The 12,463-nt window shown below is 39.3% G+C and overlaps 1 protein-coding gene and 1 long non-coding RNA gene across 51 annotated transcripts in view; both read left to right on the top strand.

Moving 5' to 3' along the window:
- The window catches only part of TFDP2 (transcription factor Dp-2), a 197,046-nt gene that overhangs the window by 116,358 nt on the left and 68,225 nt on the right, over nt 1-12,463 (top strand). For 3 of the 50 annotated variants that reach the window (XM_015131939.3, XM_015131935.3, XM_015131933.3), the window contains exon 1: nt 3,028-3,075. The gene's annotated coding sequence lies outside the window, so the exon portion shown is untranslated. 50 annotated transcript variants of the gene reach the window in all.
- Nucleotides 10,358-10,949, top strand: LOC144339034 (uncharacterized). Its single transcript, XR_013413590.1, has 2 exons — nt 10,358-10,467; nt 10,644-10,949. It is a non-coding gene; the product is annotated as an uncharacterized LOC144339034 (long non-coding RNA).

The following is a 12,463-nucleotide window of genomic DNA, read 5'->3' as shown; positions in this document are numbered from 1 at the left end:
CTTTAGGTGTAGTGCTTGTCAGGAAGATTCGATATTTTACTTGAAAATATAAATATAGATGTAACATAGCTAATTTCTACTACTTCATTATACAGATCTGATAGATAGTTTTTATTTGGCCAATGCCTGCTAGATATACCTATCATTACACTATCACAGTGTCATTTCTGCCTATAGAATCATACATGTGTCTGTTAAATGGGCTTAATATTTGGGCAGATTGCCAATAAATGTCGCAAACTCCAAATAAATCAGTTTATAAACCTAGGAGAATGTCTAGCTACCTTTGGTGTCTTCCAGATAATCAATAGTTGTAATTAATGATGCTTAAATGGATTTTCTATATAAGTTTAAGGAGAAATTGTTTGACACGACCTATATAATCTGCATTTTTATCATCTGAGTGGGAAGTCTTATTACGTTCCCCACACTGTGTCATACACTTGCAGAAGAACATAAAAGGTAGTGATTATGCTACCTGCTGAGAAAGGCATCAGAACAGATTGAAGGGTGTAGTATGAGTAAATAATTTGAGACCAGAGAAAAGGCTCTAGAAAGGAAGGCAAGCATGGAGAGGGAAACTTGGAGGGATAGGTTGAAGTTCCGATCTGTGGAGTAGACAGTAGGTAATAGGTTGCCTAGCTCAGTGCCTGATACATAATAGGTGCTCAGTATTTATTGAAGGAAGGAATGGGAAAAGGAGAATTCATCCTGCAAGAATAGTAGCATCCTACTTTGGTCCCACCTTATTTTATTTGTCACTTGACCTCAGTTATCACATCTTTCTGACCTTGGATTGCTGTTAGGTTTATTGTTAAAACATACACTAGATACTTTATATTTTAACTTGTAATTTTTGTCTAGCTCTGGACGATGGGAGGGCAGGGGGATGCTCTTCTATTTGGAGATATGGGAAATATACTTGAGTACTTGAATGTTTAATTTCCTTTTGTTTTAAGACTATAACAGAGTAAATGTGACCATATCTAGCCCCTGAATATTCTGGTCTTGGGTGATGTAGGTGAGCACTTCCAGCTGATCTGACAAGTTAGAGGTGTACACTTACTTTCTCTGTAAGAAGCATCATCTGGTAAGATGATCAAGAATGGTGTAAAGCAGGATGGGGAGTTTAAAATTGTTTCCAAATGTGGAAATATAAATGAATATAAACATGTAAGATTTTAATACACCAAACTGATCAGATTCTGTGTAATTTCCAAGTTTCTTTTTTCTTTCAAAACTTCTCTGAAATCTGACTGTCCATAAAAACTTAGTTTATAGAATTTTATCTAATTTATTTACTCAGATATTGCATTGACCTCACATCCTATAGTGAAAACAGATTTTATTATAAAATCTGGAAAGATAGAGGGCCATATAGGTTGTATTTTCAGTTTTGTTTATACTAATGTGTGTTTACAACCCAATTTAATTTACACCCTGTATTGTATTATTGTTGTCATATCTCTGTATGTGTGTAAGTATAATATGTGTTGGCAAAGGAAAATTTTGAGTCAGAAAAAGCTCTCTGATCTATTTGATTCAGTATATATTTGAGTATCTAACAGACGCTGTTTTAGACACTGGTGATACAACACTGAACAGAACACCAAATACTTTGCGGCATCTCCTAGAGCTGTTGTCAAGACATACTTTCCAAGGGGAATATTTCAGAATAGGTGATAACTAATCAACGAAGGAAAAGTACCTTAGTCATCTAGGAGAGTTATACTTAGAGTGAACTGAAATAAACTAAGCTCACTAAAGACAGGGATTTTTTGTTTGGCTTTTGTCTGTTGCATTCACTACTGTATCTCCAGGGCCCAAAATAGTGCTCGGCTCATAGTAAGTATTCAGCAAATATATGTTGTTGATTGAAGTGTTTGTTTTGAATTTGTGTAATCAAAGACATGTACCTTGGTAAATCATCTTTACATCTTGCTAGTTGAAAATTTTATCTCAGTTGCTTTGTTTTTAATATTACCTTGCTTTTTGTTTCTACTTGTGCCATACATCAGGATGCTGGAAAAGCTTATTAATATTGACAGTCATATGGTTATCTGATATAGAAAAGAATAGATTTGGAAAGGAACTTAAGAGGTCATCTTTTGTTCAGCTTCCTGCCTAGGAAAACTAAGTAAGATGATTAGGTATGTATATTTAATTAGTCATTTAAAAAAAAACCAGGACAACATAATTGGGTTCCTTCTTGAGAAAATGGAGAAAGGTACTTAACCCTAGCTATAAAGGGACTAACCTGGAAATTTTAGAACTTCTGTGTGGGAAAGTGAAAAAAAAAAAAAAAAAAAAAAAGCACAACTAAGCTGCTCTTTGTTGATATCAGAAATGGGCCTGTCATTCATTTTGGCATTGAAGCATAGCCTCCTATCTCAGGGGGCAGGACTGGGACATTTTTTTTCCTCCCACAAGAGCTGGACAGTAAGTTCAGAAAGCCCCAACCAGTGTTTCAAGAGTTTCTCCTCCTTTTTCCCCCCTGAAACTCGTGATGCTTTTGCTCTGCTTTCAAGATGCATTAAGTCTCCTGCTTTGTGACTGCTCAGGAGCCAGCAGATACTCTGATATGTATAATTCAAATTATGCAGGTTTCACGAGTAAGTTTAATCTTATTTTTTAAGTTAGTTAAAATGCAAGTGATATTTAGAAAAATGTTAACTTGTAGTTATTTCACCGCTTTTACTTTAAGCATTTTTATCACTTCTCAGCCTTTTGGCTAAAATCAAGTGTGTACTTTAAGCATTTTTTAAAAATAAAAATATTCTTTTAATTTAATAAGAAAGGAGGGTTCTACATAGAAAAGCCACTTCATCTAAGACCTGCACTTTCAATTTCTTTTGAGATGTCTTTGTTGTAGACAGTATTCATATGTCTTTTGAAAGCCAGTTAACTAAACAGTTTTCTTGAGCATCTTTTTAGTTTTACTGAAAAGTATTTTAAATTGAGCTTTTCTGAGCTCGATTGCTTACGTCTGACACAGTCTCAAGTTTCCACTGAATGGTAACAAAGACTGTAGAGTGTTGTTGGTACTGCAGTGAGAGGCATGCTTCCTTAGACCAGGTAAGAGAGATCAGTTTGTTTCTTACTGCTGGGTGGGTTTTTACAGCGCTTATTTTATATTCTTTAAACAGCAGCAATATTAAATTGGTAAATAGCCAGGAGCACGCTGATTTCAAGATGTCCTTGCTTGTTGCAGACAGAAAAACTACAGGGTTATGTATGGGGGTTGGGGCAGGCGGGGGCGGGGGGGAGGGGAAGAGTTAGTTTATTACTCAGTTACTTATATAAATTAATTAAAATGTGAAAATAATTCTGGAGCTCAGTTTTCTTAATTCAGAAACTAAAGCAGCAGTTGAGGAAATCAGTAATTTTAAAGGTCCTTCATGACTATTACTTGTGAAAGCAATTCAAAGGATAGTTTTTACTTTCATTTTTTTCCCCCAGTAGTTAATAAAATAAGCTTTGCCTTTAACTAAACATTTTTTCCACTTATGAAAACTTTTAAATTGCCAACAGCAAAATATACTTCCCAAGGATCCTTGGAAATCAACCTGACACTTGAAAAATATTTCAGCTTTTATAGCTGTTTCATTCCTTTTTTTCCCTAGTACATTTTTCTTAAAAGTATTTGTGCTTTGAAAATGTCAGCTGTATTCTAATGAAGCTTAGGCATTGTTTGCTCATAAAGGGGCCGGTGCATTCCACTGCTTTATGGTTTATTATGAGGCACAGTGTGAGAGTGTGGGTGGCACCATTTGGTGTCTGCCTCTTGGGGTAGTGACTGCCATTATGTTAGCCTTGGACTGGCAAAGAAAATATAGCATACAAGATGCTATCTGAATCTAGATACTGAAGAAAATCTTACCCCTAAACAATTCTTAATCAGCCCGGAATATGTGACAACTTGATTGAATTGATCAGTTCAATTATACCCTTGAAGTTTGCGTTTTAGTTACAACATATATTCTGTTAGACGCATGTCTTATTTTTTGATGTATAATAGCATTTAGTCATTCTTTGAAGTTCAGTAAGAAAGTGAATGTTTCTAAACTATGATGTTTTTAATAGATACAGTAAAATTTTAAATAATGCATTTACTTAAAGTTTTAAGGAACGTAGTGTGGGTGGGGAGCAGGAGTGGGAGAGGGAGAGGGAGAGAGGAGGTCAGGCAGAGAGCCTTTCTTCTTTCAGTTAGGAAAGCCCTGGTGAAGAAAAAAAGCAACAGATGTTTCTTCTGTTACAATTGAGGTTGTTTCATTCAAAACTCAAAGTGGTTGGAATGGGGAGAGGAGGTCATAAATCTGACTTAATCAGTGAATAAATAAAATTTAGTCATTTAAAATTTATTATTTTATATTCAGGAATTGAAAGTCATAGAGTAACAAAATGAATAACATACCCTTTAAAGAGGCATTTTAAAAAAACTTTAAATATTGCCTGTATAATTAATGAAAATGTGAGAAAATTAATTTTAGTGAATTTCACTTAAGGAAAAATTCATAATTAAATCATTAGACTTTTTTTTTAAGCCTAAGCCATCTAAAATATAGAGGAAACAGTTGCAAAAGTTTATCACTAGACAATAGGTACAAAATCTCAAAATGAAAATAAAATGTGAAACATCAGTTACATATGTTGATAGATCATTTCATCTTCTGTGAGAAGCATGAAGCTTATTCCTAAGACCTTTGAATAAGAAATATGGGAGTAATATTTTGGGTTTAATTGAAATGATATGTTGCAGTTTGCCTCAAAAAAGAAAGATAATAAGCTTGGATTGGTTGCTAATCGAAAGAGGAGAATGTTTATCTGCTGGAAACAGTAGGAATGAAGAGTGTGGAAGCATTGTGCGTATAATGAAAGCAGTCAAAATTTTGAAAAACAGTTTTTGAATTTTTGGAATTCATAATGAGGAAGGTGAAAACCTTTCCTTTTACGAGTAACACAAAGAAGTCCCATGCTGTTGTATAATGTGCATTTATACACATTACAACTTTATTCATTTCTTAAGTTTGCGCTTGAAAAATCAGTGCTGAACACCAGCTGTTTCACATATGAGGCACTTATTGAATATTTGCCATACCCTACACTGGAAAATTAATAATTTACAGTAGCCAATAAATTTTTTGAGCTATAGTTTAAAATTTGCATACGGATTAATTATTGTACGGTTTTCTAAATAATTGGCCTAAGGAGAGAGAAGACTGGAAAATATATCAACATTCAAAGAGATTATTAAAAATTCCTCTTGCTCTTAGCTAAGATCTGTGGACTTATCTGAAGGTTTTTTTTTTATTTTTTTGAGACGGAGAGTGCAGTGGCGCCATCTCCGCTCACTGCAAGCTCCGCCTCCCGTGTTCACGCCATTCTCCTGCCTCAGCCTCCCGAGTAGCAGGGGCTAAGGGACTACAGGCGTCCGCCATCTTGCCCGGCTAATTTTTTGTATTTTCAGTTGAGACGGGGTTTCATCATGTTAGCCAGGATGGTCTCCATCTCCTGACCTCGTGATCCGCCCGCCTCGGCCTCCCAAAGTGCTGGGATTACAGGCGTGAGCTACCGCGCCCGGCCAGAAGATTTTCTTTTCTTCAAATAATGATAACCACATTTACAGATTTTTAAGTTTGTTCTTTTCTTTTTTTGAAACGGAGTTTTGCTCTTGTTGCCCAGGCTGGAGTACAGTGGTGCGATCTCGGCTCACTGCAACCTCTGCCTCCCGGGTTCAAGCGATTCTCCTTCCTCGGCCTCCCGAGTAGCTGGGATTACAGGCATGCACCACCACGCCCGGCCTTTTAAGTTTATTGAATCATTATTTCAATTAAGATTCAGATTCTAAAATTTCTCTGTGTACATTTCGCTTAAGGAATAGCAACATGTAGTGGTTGAGTTTTTTCTCTCTAAAATAAGTAAAACAATTTACATGGACTTTAAAATGGATTTACAAACTATAGATTTGCCTAAATAACTTTTTTTTTTTACAATTCTGATCAAAGAATAGAAATTTTGATGAAATAGACAGCCTTAAAAAAAAGTTAGTCACTCCACATGTTAATACGTAACTGTGATAGCATCATAGATTGTGATTATAAAAAATGTGTGTCACTTACAATTATAAATGTAGACATGACAATAAGTTACTTAACAAGGAAAACAATATCAACAGCAGCAACAAGGAAATAGTTTGGACTCCTAGCCCTTCAAATTGAGAAATGAAGAACAAAATCAATTGAATGATTTTAAGATGAATTCCCACTGCCTCTGTATGTGTAAATTATCTTGGAATTATTGAATGTGTGTTCAAATTATGGTTGAAAAGAGCACATTCGTTTTAGCATATATAGAGTATAGAACATAGAGAGTATAATTTTCTATTGTATTGTAGACTTATACTCTATATATGAGAAACCAAATCATTCAAGTTTGTTACCTGGAAATTGGTGGGGAGTGTCTGAAGGAAAAAACAAACAAAAACTTTTCTAATTCATCTGCCATCTAGAGGTAATTCCTTATTTGTCTTTAATAAAGACTTCCACTCATAATCAATTTAAAGTTGTCTTTTTTTTTTTTTTTTTTTTTTTAAGACAGAGTCTCGCTGTTGTCACCAGGGCTGGAGTGCAGTGGTGCAATCTCAGCTCGCTGCAACCTCTGCTTCCCGGGTTCGAGCAATTCTCCTGCCTCAGCCTCCCGAGTAACTGAGATTACAGGGCCCGCTACCATGCCTGGCTAATTTTTGTATTTTTAGTAGAGACTTGGTTTCACCATGTTGGCCAGGCTGGTCTCGAACTCCTGACATCAGGTGATCCGCCTGCATGTGCCTCCCAAAGTGCTGGGATTACAGGCATGAGCAATCGCACCCGGCCTTAAATTAAATCTTTAAAATATATACTGAAAGACTTCAGCAGTGAAGTACCTGTGGTTCTTGCTTTTTGTATGAACTCTTTAGCACAAAACTGAGGTCTTAGAGGAACCTGAGCCTTACCTGTTTATTGTAACCCGATTCAGAATACCCAGAGAATCAATGATTTAGCCTTTTTTTTCTGCCTTACACATACATGTGCAACTAGAAGTAACAGCCACTTTGAAATTTCTCATCTCTGGAGTGGAGTAAGAGGGGAGATGTGCCTGATGCCTATATTTCTCTGAAGAGAAAACGTTTTACATTGTTTAGGAGCAGGTAGAACAGTATGAGTACGGTGCTTTGAGTGTATTATGAATTAACTACGTTTTGTGAACTGATCCAGGAACCTGTCGTGTAATTATATTGTTTCTTTCTACCAAGTTTCAAGAAACCAATTTTCAAATGAATGTTTACATGATAACTCTAAAGCTGGAGGCTATTAACCAGGGACTTTGGTTTTCCACTTTGCTCACCGGTGGTGAAAATTTGGCAACTCTTGGCAATTTCTCTGACAGAAAAATGAACAGACCACTAAGTGAGCATTTTCTATGTGCCAGGTAGACACAGTAGAACTTATTTATAAAAGTTTTGAAAAATCTTTTAATGGGCTGGGCATGGTGGCACATGCCTGTAATCCCAGCACTTGGAGAGGCCGAGGTAGGTAGATCACTTTAACTCAGGAGTTCAAGACCAGCCTGGGCACATGACAAAATCCTGTCTCTACAAAAAATACAAAAATTAACTGGGCATGGTGGCACACACCTGTGGTCCCAGCTACTCGGGAGGATGAGATGGGAGGAAACCTTGAGCCCAGGTCAAGGCTGCAGTGAGTGGAGATCATGCCACTGCACTCCAGCCTAGGCAACAGAGTGAGACCTTGTCTCAAAAAAAATTTAAAAATCTTTAATGGATAAATTTTTAATACAAAGAGATTTTGTTGTCATTGATGTCTAACTTTTAAGATTTCTTAGGCCGGGCGCGGTGGCTCAAGCCTGTAATCCCAGCACTTTGGGAGGCCGAGACAGGCGGATCACGAGGTCAGGAGATCAAGACCATCCTGGCGAACGCGGTGAAATCCCGTCTCTACTAAAAAAAATACAAAAAACTAGCCGGGCGAGGTGGCGGGCGCCTGTAGTCCCAGCTACTCTGGAGGCTGAGGCAGGAGAATGGCGTGAATCCGGGAGGCGGAGCTTGCAGTGAGCCGAGATCACTGCGCTCCAGCCTGGGCGACAGAGCCAAAAAAAAAAAAAAAGATTTCTTGCATTTCATAATGTGATTTAAATGTAACTTCAGTAATAGCCCTGAAGTAGAATATATTGTTGAAATTATAATATCAATAAGTTACTGCAGTTTTGAATGAGCTACTTAGTGCATGGTATTATAAAACAACGATCCCCTTTTTTATTTGCTAAGGAGAAGAACTGCTTTGGAACTCTTAATTCATGGGTGGTGCTTGGGCCCTTTGAATTTGTATCCTAAAGTTTTACATTTATTTTAAGAAACCCCCAGCCGGGCGTGGTGGTTCACGCCTGTAATCCCAGCACTTTGGGAAGCTGAGGCAGGTGGATCACTTGAGGTCAGGAGTTCGAGACCAGCCTGAACAACATGGCGAAACCTCATCTCTACCAAAAATACAAAAAAAAAAAAAAAAAAAAAAGCCAAGTGTGGCGGCACATGCCCGTAATCCCAGCTACTCAGGAGGCTGAGGCAGGAGAATCGCTTGAACCCGGGAGGCGGAGGTTGCAGTGAGCTGAGATCACACCACTGCACTTCAGCCTAGGTGACAGAGCAAGACTCCATCTATAATAAATAAAAAAACTTATTTTAAAAACCCAACCTTTTTTTCTGTCTTTTTTTTGGGGGGAGGGGGAGGGCGGGGATGGAATCTCGCTTTGTCGCCAGACTAGAGTGCAGTGGTGCGATCTTGGCTCATTGCAACCTTCACCTCCCAGGTTCAAGCGATTCTCCCGCCTCAGCCTCCCAAGTAGCTGGGACTACAGGCGCATGCTACCATGCCCGGCTGATTTTTGTATTTTTACTAGAGACGGGGTTTCACCATGTTGGCCAGGCTAATCTCAAACTCCTGACCTCATAATCCGCCTGCCTTGGCCTCCCAAAGTGCTGGGATTACAGGCGTGAGCCACCCATGCCCGGCCCAGGAACCCAGCTTTTTAATTAAAAGTCTGTCTGCAGTCATGGTCACCTCTTATAAATATTAGAAAAATTCTCACTTAACTGTAAATTTAAAAGGATTTATCTGTTACCCCTGTCTGGCTACCCTCTCAGAGGGACTGTGAGCTTCTTCATGAGAATAATTTCCACTTAAGTACTCTTGGATATTTGAGTACTCATAAATTCTGATCCTTGTGGTTGCACTCAGCTGCCTTGATCAACTCGAGCCATTCAGTGGCTGTTGGTATGAGATAAGATGTGCTGCTTTCTGCGCTTTCTCTTTTACTAGGCCTGTAAACAATGTCTGTGCCATCTGGTGGGTGTATTGGCTGTCGTGATGGCGCTAACAGTAGTGATTGAAAATGGGCTAAACAGTGATAAAATATAACACTTAAGAACAAGAAACGGAAGAAATAAGGGTCACTCAGACCCCTTTCTTTTTAAAATGAGAATAGAGATAAGTTCAGTGTACTAGAGTCCACTTGCATTTCATTATTTCCTTAATTTGAACAAAGAGTCTTACCAGACCATAAGAGTCATCTGAGGCACTTGTTAAAAATACAAATTCTCCACCTAGTTTTTGAATCTTTATGTGTCCCGTGGAGCTCAGGAGTGAATCTTGTGATCACTCATATTTGGGAAGAACTGCCGGGAAGGATTGGGAGGATCAAGTTGTTTGAGGACATATGGTAGACTTCTTCAATTATTAATCAGAAGATACATTTCAAAACTAGGAAATTTTAGTTGAGCAGGTGGAAGAAAAATGAGAAATTGAACAATTGAAAAGTTTCCTTGACTGAAAATGCTAACAGAAAAAAGATTTCAAAAGTACATGTTTTAACTAAAGATAAAGAAACCAATGAAAAACCAGCAGTATTGGCCGGGCGCGGTGGCTCACGGCTGTAATCCCAGCACTTTGGGAGGCCGAGGCGGGCGGATCACGAGGTCAGGAGATCGAGACCATCCTGACTAACACGGTGAAACCCCGTCTCTACTAAAAATGCAAAAAATTAGCCGGGCGTGGCGGCGGGCGCCTGTAGTCCCAGCTACTCAGGAGGCTGAGGCAGGAGAATGGCGTAAACCCGGGAGGCGGAGCTTGCAGTGAGCCGAGATCGCGCCACTGCACTCTAGCCTGGGCGACTGAGCAGGACTCTGTCCCCAAAAAAAAAGAAAAACCAGCAGTATCAAACCTATAGATGAGACAAATGTTTTTGGGTAAACACTTAAAAAATTATTGAAGGAGAAGAGCCCTGCAAGTGACCCTAATGATTTCTAAGATCTTTTAGGTTTGATGAACTAAATGAAACCAATATTCCAGATACCAGAGCTTGAATTGAGGAGTTTGCTTAAGCAATGAAGAGAGAGTGTTTAAATCTTGACATGTGGTAAGATGGAAAAAAAAAATTTTTTTTCTCCTTTTAAATTTAAGAATTTAGGGCTTTTATGGTTCTAGATATAAGAAAAGGAAGGAGCTAACTGTTTGGGTGAGGGGGAAGGGACAAGATGGAGGAAGGTGAACAAAATGGAGCAGTCCCTGTTGTTTCCGGGTTCTTCTTCACAGATTTTCCCGCGCCCGGGAAAAGAACCAAATCAACTGAGCATGCGCAGAGTGACGTCAAGCCGGGGACACCGAAATTCAAGAAGCCACTCCTACACACACGCCCCAAACTCCTCCCCCTCCAGCTCCCAGGCATGAAAGTCCGCTGCCGGTGAGCGCGGGGGTGACTTCTTCGCCCCCGCATTCGTGGGCCGGAGAACATCACCCGAGAGCGCTGGGCGACTTCCCTGGCCCCCCACACTTGAGGACCAGAGAACCTCGCCGGAGAGTGTGTGCATATTTGCAATAAAAGACTGCCACTTTCTTATGTACTTTGGCCTCATGTTTAATTATTTAGGTCTCCTAAGTTAAATTAAATTAAATTAAACACTATCTAATTGTTTTTAAAAGTGCCCCCTAAGTGAAAATGTTCAACAAAGCCAAGAGAATAGGTTTGATCTTCTAGGGAAAGTATGTAGGAAAGACTGATATAAAAGATTTTTTGGGGCCGGGCCGGTGGCTCACGCCTGTAATCCCAGCACTTTGGGAGGCCAAGGCGGGCGGATCACGAGGTCAGGAGATCGAAACCATCCTGGCTAACACGATGAAACCCCCATCTCTACTAAAAATACAAAAAATTGGCTGGGCGTGGTGGCGGGCGCCTGTAGTCCCAGCTACTCAGGGGGCCGAGGCAGTAGAATGGCGTGAACCCGGGAGGCGGAGCTTGCAGTGAGCTGAGATAACACCACAGTACTCCAGCCTGGGCGACAGAGTGAGACTCCATCTCAAAAAAAAAAAAAAAAATTATTCATTTAGAAATATGACCATAGAGAGCTATAAATACACTTCTTATGATGGTCATTTCAAGGATCCTTTGGAAAGATTCTGGTTCGGTGATCCATTTGGGTGAATCCCGAAAGTTTTCTGTGTTCTGACAGCTGCAGAAACTTTGAGGCTTTTCCTTCCGTGTATGTGATATGTAGGAATGTGCGTGTCAGATCTTGTGTCCTTATCTTTGCACAATGGGATACCTGATCTCCTTTTAGAACCAAATATAGAGAGGAAGGTTCCAGAGGACACTTTAACTATTATACTTTGGAGATATTACGAACTTTTTTGTCTTCTCTTTGTCACCCATCCCAATTATAGTCATGTTGAGGTCATTCAGTTAAAAAGTTTTGTAATGGTAATTACCTTTGGATTTAATCTTAGTAACTTTGGCGAACATGGTTCAGTACAAATGCATCAAAACATAACAGTGGTGTAATATGCATGTGCAGATAGGTAATACTAGTTAGTAAATAAAGTGAAAACTTTTTTTTTTTTTTGGAGACAGGGTCTTGCTTTGTCACCTAGATGGGAGTGCAGTGGCATGAACATAGCTCACTGCAGCCTTGACTTCCTGGGCTCAGGAGATCCTCTTGCCTCAGCCTCCCATGTAGCTGGGACTATAAGTGTGTGCCACTATACCTGGGTAATTTTATTATTTTTTTGTAGAGATGAGGCCTTACTGTGTTGCCCAGGCTGGTCTTGAATTCCTGGACTCAAGCAATCCTCCTGCCTCAGCCTCCCAAAGTGCTGGGACTATAGGCATGAGCCATCACACCTGGTCTGAAAACTGTTTTTGTTTTTTGGGTTTTTTTTAAAGAAAAAGGCATATGAGTATATTTAAACATAAAAATGAAGGAAGTCAGAGTAACTGCAAAGTTTGTCTTTGTTTTTATTTCATTTACGTAGATGTTGACCTACAGAGCCTGAGTTATTTTCTTCTTCTTTCTTTCTTCCCCCCCACCCCACCCCCGCCCCTCGGAGATGGAGTCATGCTCTGTCGCCCAGGCTGGAGT

Source organism: Macaca mulatta, chromosome 2 (assembly GCF_049350105.2).
Source record: "Macaca mulatta isolate MMU2019108-1 chromosome 2, T2T-MMU8v2.0, whole genome shotgun sequence".
NCBI classification, from domain to species: Eukaryota; Metazoa; Chordata; class Mammalia; order Primates; family Cercopithecidae; genus Macaca; species Macaca mulatta.
Note: the sequence above shows the minus strand (reverse complement) of the source record. Positions and strands in the feature narration are given on the sequence as shown.